This window comes from Pogonomyrmex barbatus, unplaced genomic scaffold (genome assembly GCF_055798465.1).
Source record: "Pogonomyrmex barbatus isolate J1 unplaced genomic scaffold, ASM5579846v1 scaffold10, whole genome shotgun sequence".
In the NCBI taxonomy this organism is placed as follows: Eukaryota; Metazoa; Arthropoda; class Insecta; order Hymenoptera; family Formicidae; genus Pogonomyrmex; species Pogonomyrmex barbatus.
The window spans coordinates 508,130-522,840 of NW_028297099.1; the positions used below are offsets into that span (position 1 = coordinate 508,130).

Consider the following 14,711-nt stretch of genomic DNA (forward strand, 5'->3'; position numbering starts at 1 on the left):
TTCACGAAGACAAGTGCCGTGTATTCCATCCTCACCGAGTACGCGCAAATGCGTTTTAACCTTGGACGGGTACAGTTACGTGATCGGTGAGTAGAGACGCGATAGAGTAGAGACCACGAAATGTACAAATAGTAATGCATCTAGATGCTAAGGCTATATTAAATAAGAAGAAGAAGAAGATATATAATAAGAAGAAGATAATAATAATAATAATAATAATAATAATAATAATAATAATAATAATAATAATAATGTGTGATGATTTAGTATCCGAAAACTAACCATGTAATCTAATCCAAATTTAAAAGTAAAAAGTTATAAAGTAGGAAGAGAAATAACATAAAAAATATTTCAATTTCTCTTTTTTTAAATACGGTTTTATAGGTTTGGATTAGATTACATTGTTACCCTTTGTACTAATGAGCATCGAAACTTTCAAGTTTATTCAATATCCAAAATTTATATTCGAAATGCTATGTATAACTATGAGAATAAATTTGTTAAATAAATGTAGACCAAGTAAAACGCTCAATAGACACAATAACGAAACAAATTTTTAGAATTTTAATAATTACATTCTTAAGTTTTAATCATCATTTTTGAATTATAATACTTTAAATCCAACTTTTTATTTCTTTTACTAAGAATTATAAAGACATTTTTTCATTTTATTCTAATTTAATTTCCTTAATATCGCATATATATTTACGCAATTCTGAGATCACGATACATCATGTGTTTTGTTATTCCGTAAGATAATTAACATTTTAGAGATTGCTATGAGATATAATATAGTTATGTTACGCAAATTTGCGACGCTGTACTCGCACATTAACGTCTAATTATATCTAAGATTATGCGCGCGTTTAACTGGATTTTAGTTTTTATAAATATATATGAAAACATACTTTAAACAAGTTAAATAATTATATAAATTGCATATTACTCACTATATATAAATTTGATAATTTTATATATATATATATATATATATATATATATATATTAAATTTAACACGCGCGCGCGCGCACACACACACACACACACACACACACACACACACACACACACACACACACACATGCGCGCGCGCGCGCGCGCGATACACTAGTTCATAAAAAAAAATTACTATAGTTTATTGCTTATAAACTTATATTTATTAAATATTATAAACGTATAAACGTATATTTATTAAAATAATTATTAATGAAAATATAAGTCGATAATTTAAGTGCATTAAAATCAAATATTTGACATATTAATAATATTACCACAAAAAGTTTATCATCTGAACTGGTTGGACCATTTTGACATTACTATGAGGTAAATAAATATGGTAATGAATTTTTTTGACAGTTATCACATGGTACAATATGTCGTTATTGAACAAATATTTTACGATGTTATGTTGCGATATTAATTGTGTAATATACAAATTTCCGAAACAGAAATAATTTCTTAATAAGAATGTCATTGTATATTTCTGTGATATTCTCGATGTTGTAAGAGAAACCCTCATAGTGGGACTTTTATCACTTATCATATCATCATGTCTGAGCGCGCGAAATATCAGTTCTATGATTAGTGAACTTTAATCGCCAATAATTTAAAAACTATTATAACTTCGACATTTTCGTATTAGAGTTTTCGTCTTAGAATATTTTCAAGAATTTGCTCTTAAAAGGAAATGCGTTTTGAGACACCCTTCAATAAATAATTTGTATTCTATTATTTTAATTATGTGTATTATATCATGTGTAAAAATGAAATCTACTTAATAGATTGCATTTGATTTTGACAATTAGTGATAGTTTTTTTAATTGAAGGGATAATATTAATTAATATGATACAGACATTTACAAATCTCAAACATTTCCTCTCTTATACCAACAATAAGTGATAGATATTAGAGAAATATCTATATTTCTGAAATCATATAAGTAATTTGAGTGAATTTTTATGTTAATTAATATTTTTACCTGATATTTCGTAAAATGATCAATAGATATGACATATTTTTTAAAATTTTATAAAATTTGTTCGGTTAATATATCAATCAGAAAGATTAAAGAATGTATATAGATTTGTAGAATTATACAATATAATGCTTTTATGGAGCTTATGCCTCAACTATTAATTTTTTCATGATATTATTATTCATGTTATTAAGAAAATATGATATTAATGAACAAAATAGATTTCGATACAAATATATATGTATACGAAAAAATTCTAGCGTACTTTGGTTAAAGTATCTTCAGTCTCGTCAAAACTTGGATTAATTTGGTAAAAGGATTAAAATGGTAGTTAATCTTAGTTTATCTGAGGAAGAGGGGAAGGGAGAGGAAGCAAGAACGTAATATATCGATCTTTACATGCTCTTGAAGTTTTATACTTTTGCGACTGCTGGAAAAGGCTATCGGTCTCTTAGGTTTAATTATAGATTTCCTATGTGCTAAAATGGAAATTCCGAGAAGTTTGTGTATTCTGAAATATTCTTTACAAAATCAATATTTCGATGATTTTTATTCGTGAAAGTAAAATTAATATTGATCTAGAATTTTTTATCCAAAATAATCTTTATAACATTTTAAGATTTACAAAACTAAGAGCTAATTTAAAAATACGGACATTTTTTTCAAATTCTTGAAATTTAAAATATCCAATCCAATACAATATGTGCAATATACACAAATCTTTTGTTTACAGAATTTAATCCAATATAATGCCAAATTTATTTCTCCGCAAATTTTGTATGAAAAAATATATATTTATGTACAGACGATTATTCTTCGCGTACACGTTATACATATGTTGAGAGGCAAATCAATTTCAACACATAAAATTGATTATGATTTAAATTTAAAGCAAAAGTTGTAAGCAGCGAAGCATTATTCATAAAGAGAAGTTGAAGCCTTTCTTTTACTACATTACGTACAATGTAATGTAATGACACGATAGTAATACGATTTCCGCGTGATAATTATCCATTTTGACATTATCAGAGAATGCACTCAACGGGTGTAATCAACGCATGGCAGCGATCGAATTTAGAATGATTCATTTAATCCGATATTTCTCCGCGACTCATTTGATAGGCGGAATATGAGTTGCTTGTAATTATATATTCTCGCTATTAATAATTAACAAGTTTGTCGGTCACGGTATACATATTCCGATCGCGGCGGCATCTCATTGCATCTCGTTGCGCATATCGCGTATCGCATATCACGTATCGCATATCGCGTGCGTAATGTCCGAGAGTGTAATCGGATGTCCAACCAAAAAAACCGCACGCGAATGTGCGAGAGCAGTTATTAAGAATTATGCAAATCCGTCGCCGGACGGCAGTGCCATGCCGTAGCATGCTGCACTGTGTGCGGAACGTTTTGTACTTATCTTGCATACATTAATATGACGGAAAACAAGAGAGCGAAACGTGTTTCAGTCCTTTCCCAGTTTATTTTTCTCTTGGGATATGGGGAGAAAGAGAAAGAGAGAAAACGTACGTTAATATGAGTCGCGTATATGGCCGCTGCTTCCAACCACCTAGCAACTCGACATAACTCGAAAACTACTATCATTAAAGCGAATTCAAAGAAGTCGTCCGCAAAAAATACCTTACCTACGGTTAATGAAAGTACGCCTCGTTTAAATCTCGTTTTATTTTTGCGATTTACTTAATTTCTTCCTGTTTTTTCTACATGTGCGTTTCTATTCATTAAAGCTTTTCGACGCATGATATAAACAAATTTATTTATCTATCCATATAGCAGGTATACATCGTTTGTTCGTGAGAGATACGAAATGATTGTTTTATTTTTTGTAATTCCAAATATTTGAATGCGGATGTTTGCTCAGAAAATTTCTTAATCCGCAAAGTTTTCAATCACAAAATTCGAGTTGGAAACAAGAACCATTTATTATAATAGCATTAACATCTTACATCAGTATTGTAATCTTTATATTGTTTTTCTTACATTTAACTCGACCTTTCTGTCGATTTATTACGAGGAAATTAGTACGATTGTTATTTATGACAAAATTATTTGTGTGATTAAATTTCTTTGAGCGTTTATTCGTTTTTCTTTAATATGAGTTAAGAGGTATAATAGAATTGCCGCGGTATCTCCAATTTGCGCGTTTAATTAATTCCGTAACATTTGGCGGAAGATAGGATTGACGTTCTATTTTCTCTGTTATCGTGTACAAATCATTCTTACATTGTCCATCAATTTTCTCTGATATTTACCATCGTAAAGGCATGTAATTAAATAATATGAATTGGCATGAAGTAAACTTAAATTTAATAAAAATATTTATTAAAAGTTTAAAAATTAATTTAATAATACGAAATTTGTAATTACTTAATATTCCAACTTCCCCCTTTCTCTTCTCTTTCCTTTTCTCTCTTTCTCTCTATCTATCTATATATTTGTGTATCATTTTTGTGCGCGCACACATATCTATGTAAACATCATAAAATAGTTGAATAAAAAAAAGTGGAAATTTTTTTATCACTGTCTTATAAAGAAAGGTATTATTAATTATTCATGTCCTAAAGTATTGTTCTAACGATGTTAATATTTATATCTCTTAATATCTATATGGTTGATCGATTCCATGTAAAAATCGCGTTTTAGTTAGTTAATTGTTTCTCTATTGTTCTTGCATGTTTTATGTTTTTTTACGAAATATTATGAGTACATAATTATCCATACACATTCATCATATAATAAAATCTATTGTTTTTATATAATTATTATATTATTATATTATATCTGTGTGTAATTTTTTAAATTTGATTAATTTAATTTAATCTGAATAAATTTGAAATTTGAAAGAATATTTTTATATCGGATTATTATCAAAGAAGAAACAATAACATTTAGAAAAATTAGATGAAAGAGCAAGGCAAATACATATCGTTTTAAAACAAGTCAAGTTATTAAAAATTTATATTTCATTAATAAAAAGAAGCTTGTTATTCATTTCATAATTAAACTGGCTTACTGCATCATTTTATTTTTATTCTATTTTTATGTTTCGTTTGCAATATATTCAATACGAGTTAATTCTGAATATTTGGAATGAGAGAGAGAGAGAGAGAGAGAGAGAGAGAGAGAGAGAGAGAGGGAGAGAGAGAGAGAGAGAGAGAGAGAGAGGGAGGGAGGGAGAGAGGGAGGGAGGGAGGGAGAGAGAGAGAGGGAGAGAGAGAGGGAGAGAGCGCAACTGACGAAATAACAATCTTTTCTTGCACAAGTATATTATTACAGATAATGTAAATTTTGTTATCAAATTATTGAGACATATAAAAGGAACGAGAGGGAAAATATCAAATATTCCTTAAAACTTTGAAATTAGTAATTATTTTTTATTTAAAAAATTATTTGCTTTTTTGTGTCAATTTTCGAGTTCTCACAAATTAATGATTATATTGTCACTCGTACTATACATTGATTGCATCATATATTGATTAACAATGCACGAAATAATTTTGATACGACTAAAGTAACTTCCACTTTCAGCAGGTTTACGTCTTATTTTGTTAGTAATAAGATGACCACAAAAGTGATCTGTTTTGAAATAAAAAAGTTTTTAACTGTTTTTAACTTTGTTTTAAATTTTTCTCAGATTTTACGTTTTCGTCTGTTTCGAAAAACATCGCGAGATCACCGCCTAGAGATCTGTACACGTGCTATTACGGTTCGGTGAATCTTTCTATTGTTTCACGAATAAAATTCCCGTCAATTTAGCAATATCTATTGCTAAATTGAGATAGTATTGACGTTTGCTTCTTGTTATATTTGTCATCGAGCTATTAATTGGATAATATTGAACGATACGCATCCATTAGGAAGAATTCGTGGAAGTTTTAGAGGTGACATATTTTTCTAAAAGGAATATTATAGATATTTAAATAAACTATTACATTAGTTACTAATCAAATTCTGTACTGTATGAAAATAACAAATGTTTTACGAATTTATAAATATATATTCTGAATATTAGATCTTATATGTGAGTGACTTTATATGCGTGATGTGTATATGTATTTTATATGCGTATGTTTTTCATACATAAATCCTGGAATAAGTATAAAATCAAGTTAAGGATATTATTATTATTTTCTAAACAGTTTATTTACGAGGCAAATTTTGTATTGTAGCAAAACAGCGTTTCGTTGGAGAAACTACGAATTCTTCGAGAAATAGAAAAGAGACTGTGACACCTAGTCAAATGTTGGAAAGAGTTTAAATTCCCGTCGGACTATAAACTAGGTAGATTACGATTAAACTTGGAGAACGATTCCACCAAACTTGGAGTCGATAGCACCATTGGGATTTTCACTAAAAATCTTACGAAATCTTTAAATTGTTCATCTTTGTGCTGTAAAGTCCAAAACTTTTTCTAATTCTTTTAATTGTATGTTACATCTTAAATAAATTGCTATCTAAATATTTTTACAAAATACTTATAATATTAAATATTAAAGAATAACTTGCAGAAGTTTATATTTAAAATGCTATTAAAATGCTATTAATATTGTTGTAATATATTTGTTGTATTTTATATCGTGATTTTTTTAAATTACGTTAAATTACGTTAAATTACGTTAAATTAATTCTATAAAAATATAGTAAAAACGCATTAAGAGAAAATATGAGAAATAAGAAAAAAATATTGTGTAATATTATGGTTCTAAAAACATTTTTTTTAATGTTATAAAAGTGAAAGTAAATGTTAATTGTAATATTTTATTCTATACTAAATTCTAGTATAGAATTCTAGCAATTCTATACTAAATCTCTATTCTATACTAATGTATGGCATTCAGCTTAGCCATTAGTTTAGCTTTTATGCATGCACTGCAGTTTACAAATTGTATTTATTTTAATGTTATATTTATACAAACTATTATAATATCATGATAAAAAAGAATTAATATAGATCAATACATTTATGTGTTTTACCTGAAATTACGAAATGATATTATCGACAATTGCATGAAAAACTTGTAATTTCACTTTTAAAGATACAATCGACATTAATACAGAGAATTTAAAAATATTTAAAACTATATACTTATATTTTGTACATATTTCTGTATTAAATTATTTATCATGATTTGAGCAAGTTTTAAAATTATTTGGACTTATTATTACAATAAAAGTGTCATCGTAAAAAGCTTTACTTTGATTTTCATAAATAAAAATGATCTAAAAATATATTAAATATTAACGAGGAAAGTGTTCGATAAAATAGAGCGAATATAAGAAAGGAATTGTTTTAAAAATTTATTAGCCATTTTGCCGATGTATTTTTTGATGGTAGTCATTTTAGTTACAACAAAAGTTTGTAAATTTACGCTAGAGAGAACGGGAACAATAAATCATTTTCCTACTGCAATAGTGTGGTTCGAATGTCTTCTGTTCGAGAATAATATCGATGTTTCCAGCGAAATACATAATTCATGCTTTGAAAGCTTGGCGCTTAGAACGGATACCACGGGGCGACGACTCCATCCGATAAGCAGTCTGTTTATTATTCAATCGCGGTTATATGCAAGGATGTTATGATTTGCGCAAATTTATTCAGATGTATATTTGAAAATAATAACTGTTTGAAATAGTGGAATATCGATTATTTCTATTTTTACGTAACGTTTTATAACATTACATTGAACTACAAAGGCTAAAATAAGCTGAAAAGATATATGAAATAGATTTGAATGATGATTATACGATATTATTTTTATATCTTAATATAAATATAACAATCAATGTGACTGTAAGAAAATTTATCTTTAGAAACGAGCAGGACACGTTTATTTAAAGATTAAAACGTTGCCATCAATAATTCAAATATTATTGTGAATACATCGAATACAATCAAATATTGCCGTGAAATAAAAGAAAAAAATAGAACCGATGGATAAAATGTGATCTCGGTGGAAGATGAAGATTTTTGGCAAATTATTTTGTCAAAGTTTAAACTCACGCGCGCGCACGCATACGCACACGCACACGCACACGCACACGCACACGCACACGCACACGCACACGCACACACAGAGCTGCTGTTTGATCCTATTGTCAATTTCGCAAAGATTCTCGCGTACGCAGATATTTTTCCATCAATCGGGATTAGATGTAAAAATTGATTCTCTAGTTTTACCATTCGTGCAATGAATTCACTCACAAAGGCGAAATAAATTTTTGTCTAGAAAATATATTCTACATATGTTGAAGAGAATAATTGAAATCATTGCAATATATGCAAAAGGAATCAAAAAACTTTTCACATCCAATGCGCTTATTGTAAACTAATTATTATGCTACTATATTTACAATATACTGTGTATCATATTTATATCATGCTGAATATAATGTTTCTTGCAACATTTTGGATATAAAAGGAAAAATTTAACATTGATATCATTAATAATTATAATTAATAAAGTCAAGCGACACTTTCTGAATATAATTAGTACAGAATAGTTCCTTACCGTGTTATAACGAGTAAATATCTCGTTAATATTAATTATTCTTATTACTTTTATTTGTACAACGTTATCATCAAGAAGAATAATAACAAAATTGTCTGAAATGAAACAATGTATTTTGATGAGGCTTTAGAGGTTTGAAAGACTACCGAACTTTTCGGTGGAATATTAATTTTATTTAGCTCAACATCTTGGCTGAAATAAAACACAAAAATAAAAGATTAAATTCTTTTGCAATATTATTGCTACGTATATATACAATTAACTATTTTAATTTATCAATAAATCATCAATACTTATTGATACTTACTTTGGTTTTATACCGGAGCCAACGCTCGCTATTTTAAATGTACCATTCTTGAATCCCCTTAAGGTTTCTGTTAAATCAATCACTTGTTCTTTTTCATCTGAAAAGTTTATTAATAATGTCACGGCTTCGTTATCTGTTTTACGTAGGATATATAAAACGGTGTTATTTATGACATCAGTAGTCAACGATCCAAGTTGGAGTGCTTTCGATGAATTACGTAGCTCCGTCAAAACACGATATACATAATAATGAGAATCGTTGTTATATTTTTGTGCCAATAAATTTACGTCGACATAATTATCGTGAACCGGTAACCACGTCTTAGTGGCCTTACTGAAACCTGTAAATAAAATTAATAAGCAGGATTTCATTCTTTTGAATAATCTCTTTTTACAAATAAACTGAAACTATTGGTTTGGAATTATTTTGCAAAATGTCGTAATATCGAAAGTAATATCGAGAGTACATAATTTCTTTTCAATTTTTTCTTTGATATATGCAACAAAATATTTTACAAAATAGAATGACTTTTTAAACTTCAAAATTTTTTTATTACATATTTAATTCTCTTGTTTTATGTTAGGTTTCTATGTATATATGTGGATAATTAATTTTAAAGCAAAAACGAATCTGTAATAAGAAGGGAGGGTGTGCGTCACGGCGAGGCCCGACCACGAACCAGTCGTAAAAACCCGTAATTATTTTGCGAAAAAATAGCACCTCAGGAATCGAACCTGGATCTCCTGCTTACCGGGCAGGCATCTTATCTCTTCGACTACCGAGGCATGTGATAATATTTATCGCAAATAACGTGTTTAGAATAACACGTCAACAATACAATGATACACATACATACATATATTACAATATACATATATACATGTATTCTCTCGAATCCCCACGACCGGTACTCCAGAGAGATGATGGTCCTATTCTCTCGATGGATGCAGGTCGGACTGCAGCGGCGACACCCTCCAATCCCACCATTGGCAAATATACAAATAATCCTGGAGCACGACAGGAGAGATCGCATCAAGCATGGCTCGAGCCCTCGAATAAGAAGGAAGGGTGTGCGTCACGGCGGAATAACGCATACCTGCATTTTTGGAAGGATCCCACTGATAAGGCGTACGGACAGGATCGCGAGATCGACTTTTGTATTTATCTTTCTCCGCGTTACAAGCTTGAGGATCTTGCGTATCTTCCCAAGATATGTCCATTTTATCAACCATTCCAATTTCCTCGCCATAGTATGTCACTGCCACTCCAGGCAATATCATGGCTAACATCGTCATCTGATCGGCCCTTCCGGGGAAACGCGAAGCGGTACGATTGCGATCGTGATTTCCCATCTACAGATATTTTGTCCGTTTGTACATTTTTACATTTCTAGACAGATTTCTACATTTCTAGTAGATTATATATTCTCATAACTATTTCTGTGAAAATATACAATCGAAAACATCAATTTTATTCAATATGATCTCGCTAATAAAAAACAAATAAATTCACTAATTATTTTTATTCTTTTATAAAATAAACTATTTAATCGATTACTGCTATATGCCAACAATATTAATATTAATAATGTGGAAAGGTAGAGTTCTTAAATGTTACAGAGAAATTTTATTATTGAATATATACGCATCGAAAGCATTGTTATTTTTATGCCATTTCAATGCTTTCGTATCGTATATGTTATTGTATCGTATAAATTTATATATATCAGTTAAATTTTTTGTTGAAGACTATTAAATTATATTGCATTAGTTGTATCATTGAATAGAATTATGACAACGAATTCTCTTTCTTTGTGCGTTCTTAAAACTCCATTAAAAAAATCGACTTTATAAAAATATTTTCAACAAAAGGATGTTTGTTAAATTTTTCTCAAATATTTCTTAAATTTCTACATTAGGTATTAAATATTTTTATGCTATAATATAATGTGTTGCTGTATAGTAAAGAAAATGAAAATATCTCAGTGTAGAGATATTCTAAAGAGATATCCTCACCACCCAGTTAGCGACACAATCCTTGGGCATTGCATTCATCCATTCATCTATTATCCTTTTTTAAAATGAGTAGCATTTGAAGAAGCAGTCATGTTCATGATGAAATTAAAATTAAAAGGAATGTGGGAACCAAATTCGTAGTACTTGATTGTGTTTTCTAATGATGTGTATGCTTCAGTCATCATCACCTTATATATGTAAGAAAATGAAAAGAAAGAATGTTAGTACATATTATTCTTACATATAAAAATATTGTATTATACAAGTCATATATTAAATTAGCTTTAATTTTCTAAAAATATTATACTCTGAACTGTAGATGTTATGTTGTATAGTGTTTACAATAGCACTAAAACGTTAAAAGCAAACGCACCTTTTCGGTTGAATTATTTCGAATGGCATAGTCATCTAAGATCTTTCTCCAGCTTTTTATCAACTCATATGTTTCTGGTTGATCTTTCGTCAATGTGTGAATCAGATAATTATAATCATCTTTCGTTACACCATTTATGTTGCTCTTAGGTTCATCCTGAGTATAATTTGTCTCGTAGAGATGTGGTACCGCGTCCACACGAAATCCGTCCACACCTTTCTTTAACCAAAATATGATGATATCCTGCAATATAAAAATAAACATACGTAATTTAAAATAATTATACATTTAAATTATACACTTATAAAATAATTATCATATGCATCTAAATTTTGCATCTGTTTGTAACTAATTAACACGATTGAACTGATTAACGTTACAAATTTAATAATTCTATTTCGCAAAACATCTTACCTTCATTTCCTCTTTCACGTAAGGATTAGAAAAATTTAAATCTGGTTGCTTAGAATGAAATTGATGAAAGTACCATTGTTTACGAGGTTCGTAAAATGTCCAAGCTGGACCGCCAAATACACTTAACCAATTATTTGGTGGCTGTGTGTTATTATTTTTTCCATCGGCCCATATGTAATAATGTTCATATTTGCCCGTACGATTTAAGCTCATTTCGAACCAATAATGTTCATCAGAAGTATGATTTGGTACGAGATCGAGAATGATCTAGAAATTGAATTGTCCATTATTAAACATCAATAAAATTTGTGATAAAATTACTACTTAATCGAAATATAATTAAACAAATGATTTTTGCATAAATACATTTTATTTTTTATTACCTTTAATCCAAGTTTTTTAGCATTTTTTACAAAATTTTCAAAATCTGTCATTGTACCAAATTTGTAATAAATATCTTTAAAATCTGAAACATCATATCCAAAGTCTACCATAGGACTTTTATAGATGGGTGATAGCCATATTGCCCCTACTTTAGATTCCTTAAAATGATCAAGTTTACTTGTTATACCTGTTGTAAACAAAGCGATAAAGCGATAAAATGTTAGTCGATAATTGTAATTGTGTAACAAACTTGTATTTCTAATATAATTTTTACAATACAATTTTTAATTTTTAAAAGATCCGTTATCATCGTTATTGAAGAATTTTTAATAATGAAAAATATATTAAAACATAGTTTTTAATATAGGAATATTACCATATTGTTTATATTTTATGATTAGAATAAGAGGAAGAATATAAAATGTTTGATGTAATGCACAAACATCTTCATAAAATATTACGTTAGCACGAATGAATGTACTTTAAGATAAGACTTTGGAGCAAACATAGAGATTTCTAGCACACGTTGCGAAAGATAATAATAACAATTATCTATTATATTTGATATCGTATTTTTTCTAGTCTTAAGCACTAGTCATATTTGTCACGTAATTGCAGCATATAATATGTATTGAATCTATGTTCTAGGAATAATATTAATACGGACGATACAATATTTGAGAAACAAATTGAAAATATTTAATATGACTTTAATACTTATGAATACAATAATTATAAACATTTTTTCTTAATTATTATATTATATTATAGAAATATATAATGTGATGGCACTTAATGACACAATAAAAAATGTAAGAGATATAATTATTTACAAATTGCTTCTTTGCTATAAAATTATTTTTGAACAGCATGTAATTATGTTCAGGTGGATGTATGCCAACGCCATTTTTCGATTCTTATCACTAAAATTGTTATGCGAAAGAAGACGAAGTATGGATAATCGACAAACATACAACACGCGATAATAACGCGTCTCAATGCTCAATAATAAGTTGCTTATTTTTTTCTGTTTTCTCTTACCTTGGAGATCACCCACACCGTCACCGTTAGAATCCTTAAAACTACGAGGATAAATTTGATAGAAAACTGTATGCTTCCACCATCCTTGATCCGTGATCTCTCCTGAGATCAGGACAGCTGTCAATAATAGAACTGAGAGAATGATACGATGTTGCGGATGGAACATTTTCACAATTATACGTAGCATGATTCCCAACATGGCAATTTATATGTGAGACGAATGAGATTGGAAAAAAGTCAGCATACGCCTTATCGAGATAGGATCGGAAAAATCTCGTAAGCGCGTGATAATCGTCAGGTTATTCGAGAGGTAACATTATCTGGAATACGCTGCTAATGCGAATCATGGACAATCTCTTATTCTACGAATGTAAATAAAATTCAGCAAGACATTTTTCTAAAAATCGGTAGCGAAATGCAAATTGAGAAATCAAGAAAATTCAAATTTTTATTGGATTTGAAAATTTTGATAACTCCATAAAAAAGGAAAAAAAAACACAGACGAATCAGAAAAAAAACTTAAACACTGCACAATCATACTTTCAAAATATAGTTGATACAACAATTCAAAATATAGTTGCAACAGTTGCAGTATTATTTATACAATTAATTACTTATGTTTCGAGATCAGATTGTAGAAGTAATTCTTCAAATTTTCAGTGATTAGTTTTGCGTATAATAACAACATTAATTTTATTTTATCCCTGTGTTTTCTTATTTAATGTAAACTTTTTTACTTCTCCTATGAGGAGATTTAATTACAACTTATGTTAATAGTCCATTTATTGGAAATTGAAGATCCAATCTTTAATTAAGTCACTATCTTTAATCAAGCAAGTATTCCTTTAAGAAAAAGACAGTAACTTGAGGCTTAATTATTGTATGATATCAAAGCTTAATTATATTGAAAAGAGGGAGAATGCTTTAATTACACTGGATAAAATGCATGACAAAATTTTGAAAATTCCACGCTGCACGGTAATCTCTTGTTCATGATATTGCGCGTTTATCTTTTATATACAGAATTATCAGTGATACATAAGATAGATGTAGATGAAATTCATTGAGACATTATCAGACCCTTGATACTTAACGTTGTTGCAAAAAAACATTTTCTAATGCATTGTTTTTTATAAACTGAATAAATACATATTTATATTAAATAATTATTTAAAATAATTTAATCGTTACTTTAATTGTCTGTTTAATTATTTTGATAACTTTATTCTTCAAGTATATATAGGTGTGACACTCATGTTTGTTAAATAAAATGATATCACAAGAATAATCGGAGCTAATACGTAATAATATTTTAGAATAAATTCTAAATGACATAGTGCGAAATATAAAGTCATGTAAATTTTATAAAATAAACATAAATATAAAAAGAAATGTTTTCTATTAAATTTATATCGATAACTTCGAGAAATTTTACTTGTATGAAAATTACATATTATATCTTATTCACAGGTAATTATGTAGAATTTTGTAGAAAATAATTGTAATTTAAATCTTAATTCAACAACGTTATACATCAATAAACCGACATCATTCTGATTAGAGATAGCTTTTACGAGGAATTATAAAGGAATAGCTGAACAATAGAGTAGAGGAGAGAGAAAGAGAGAGAAGAGAGGAGAAAGACAGAAGATTAGGAGAGAGGGAAT

General features: G+C 28.7%; 1 protein-coding gene and 1 pseudogene across 2 annotated transcripts in view; one reads left to right on the forward strand and one right to left on the reverse strand.

The window, feature by feature from the left end:
- Window positions 1-14,711, forward strand: part of LOC148937843 (uncharacterized) — a 60,022-nt gene that overhangs the window by 20,450 nt on the left and 24,861 nt on the right. The window lies entirely within an intron of this gene.
- LOC105433695 (maltase 2-like) lies at window positions 7,287-13,216 on the reverse strand (annotated as a pseudogene). The gene is made up of 8 exons (XR_016141473.1): window positions 13,045-13,216; window positions 12,003-12,190; window positions 11,620-11,886; window positions 11,206-11,448; window positions 10,833-11,020; window positions 9,914-10,169; window positions 8,818-9,157; window positions 7,287-8,702 (listed from the first exon to the last, which is right to left on the reverse strand). The product of XR_016141473.1 is annotated as a maltase 2-like (transcript).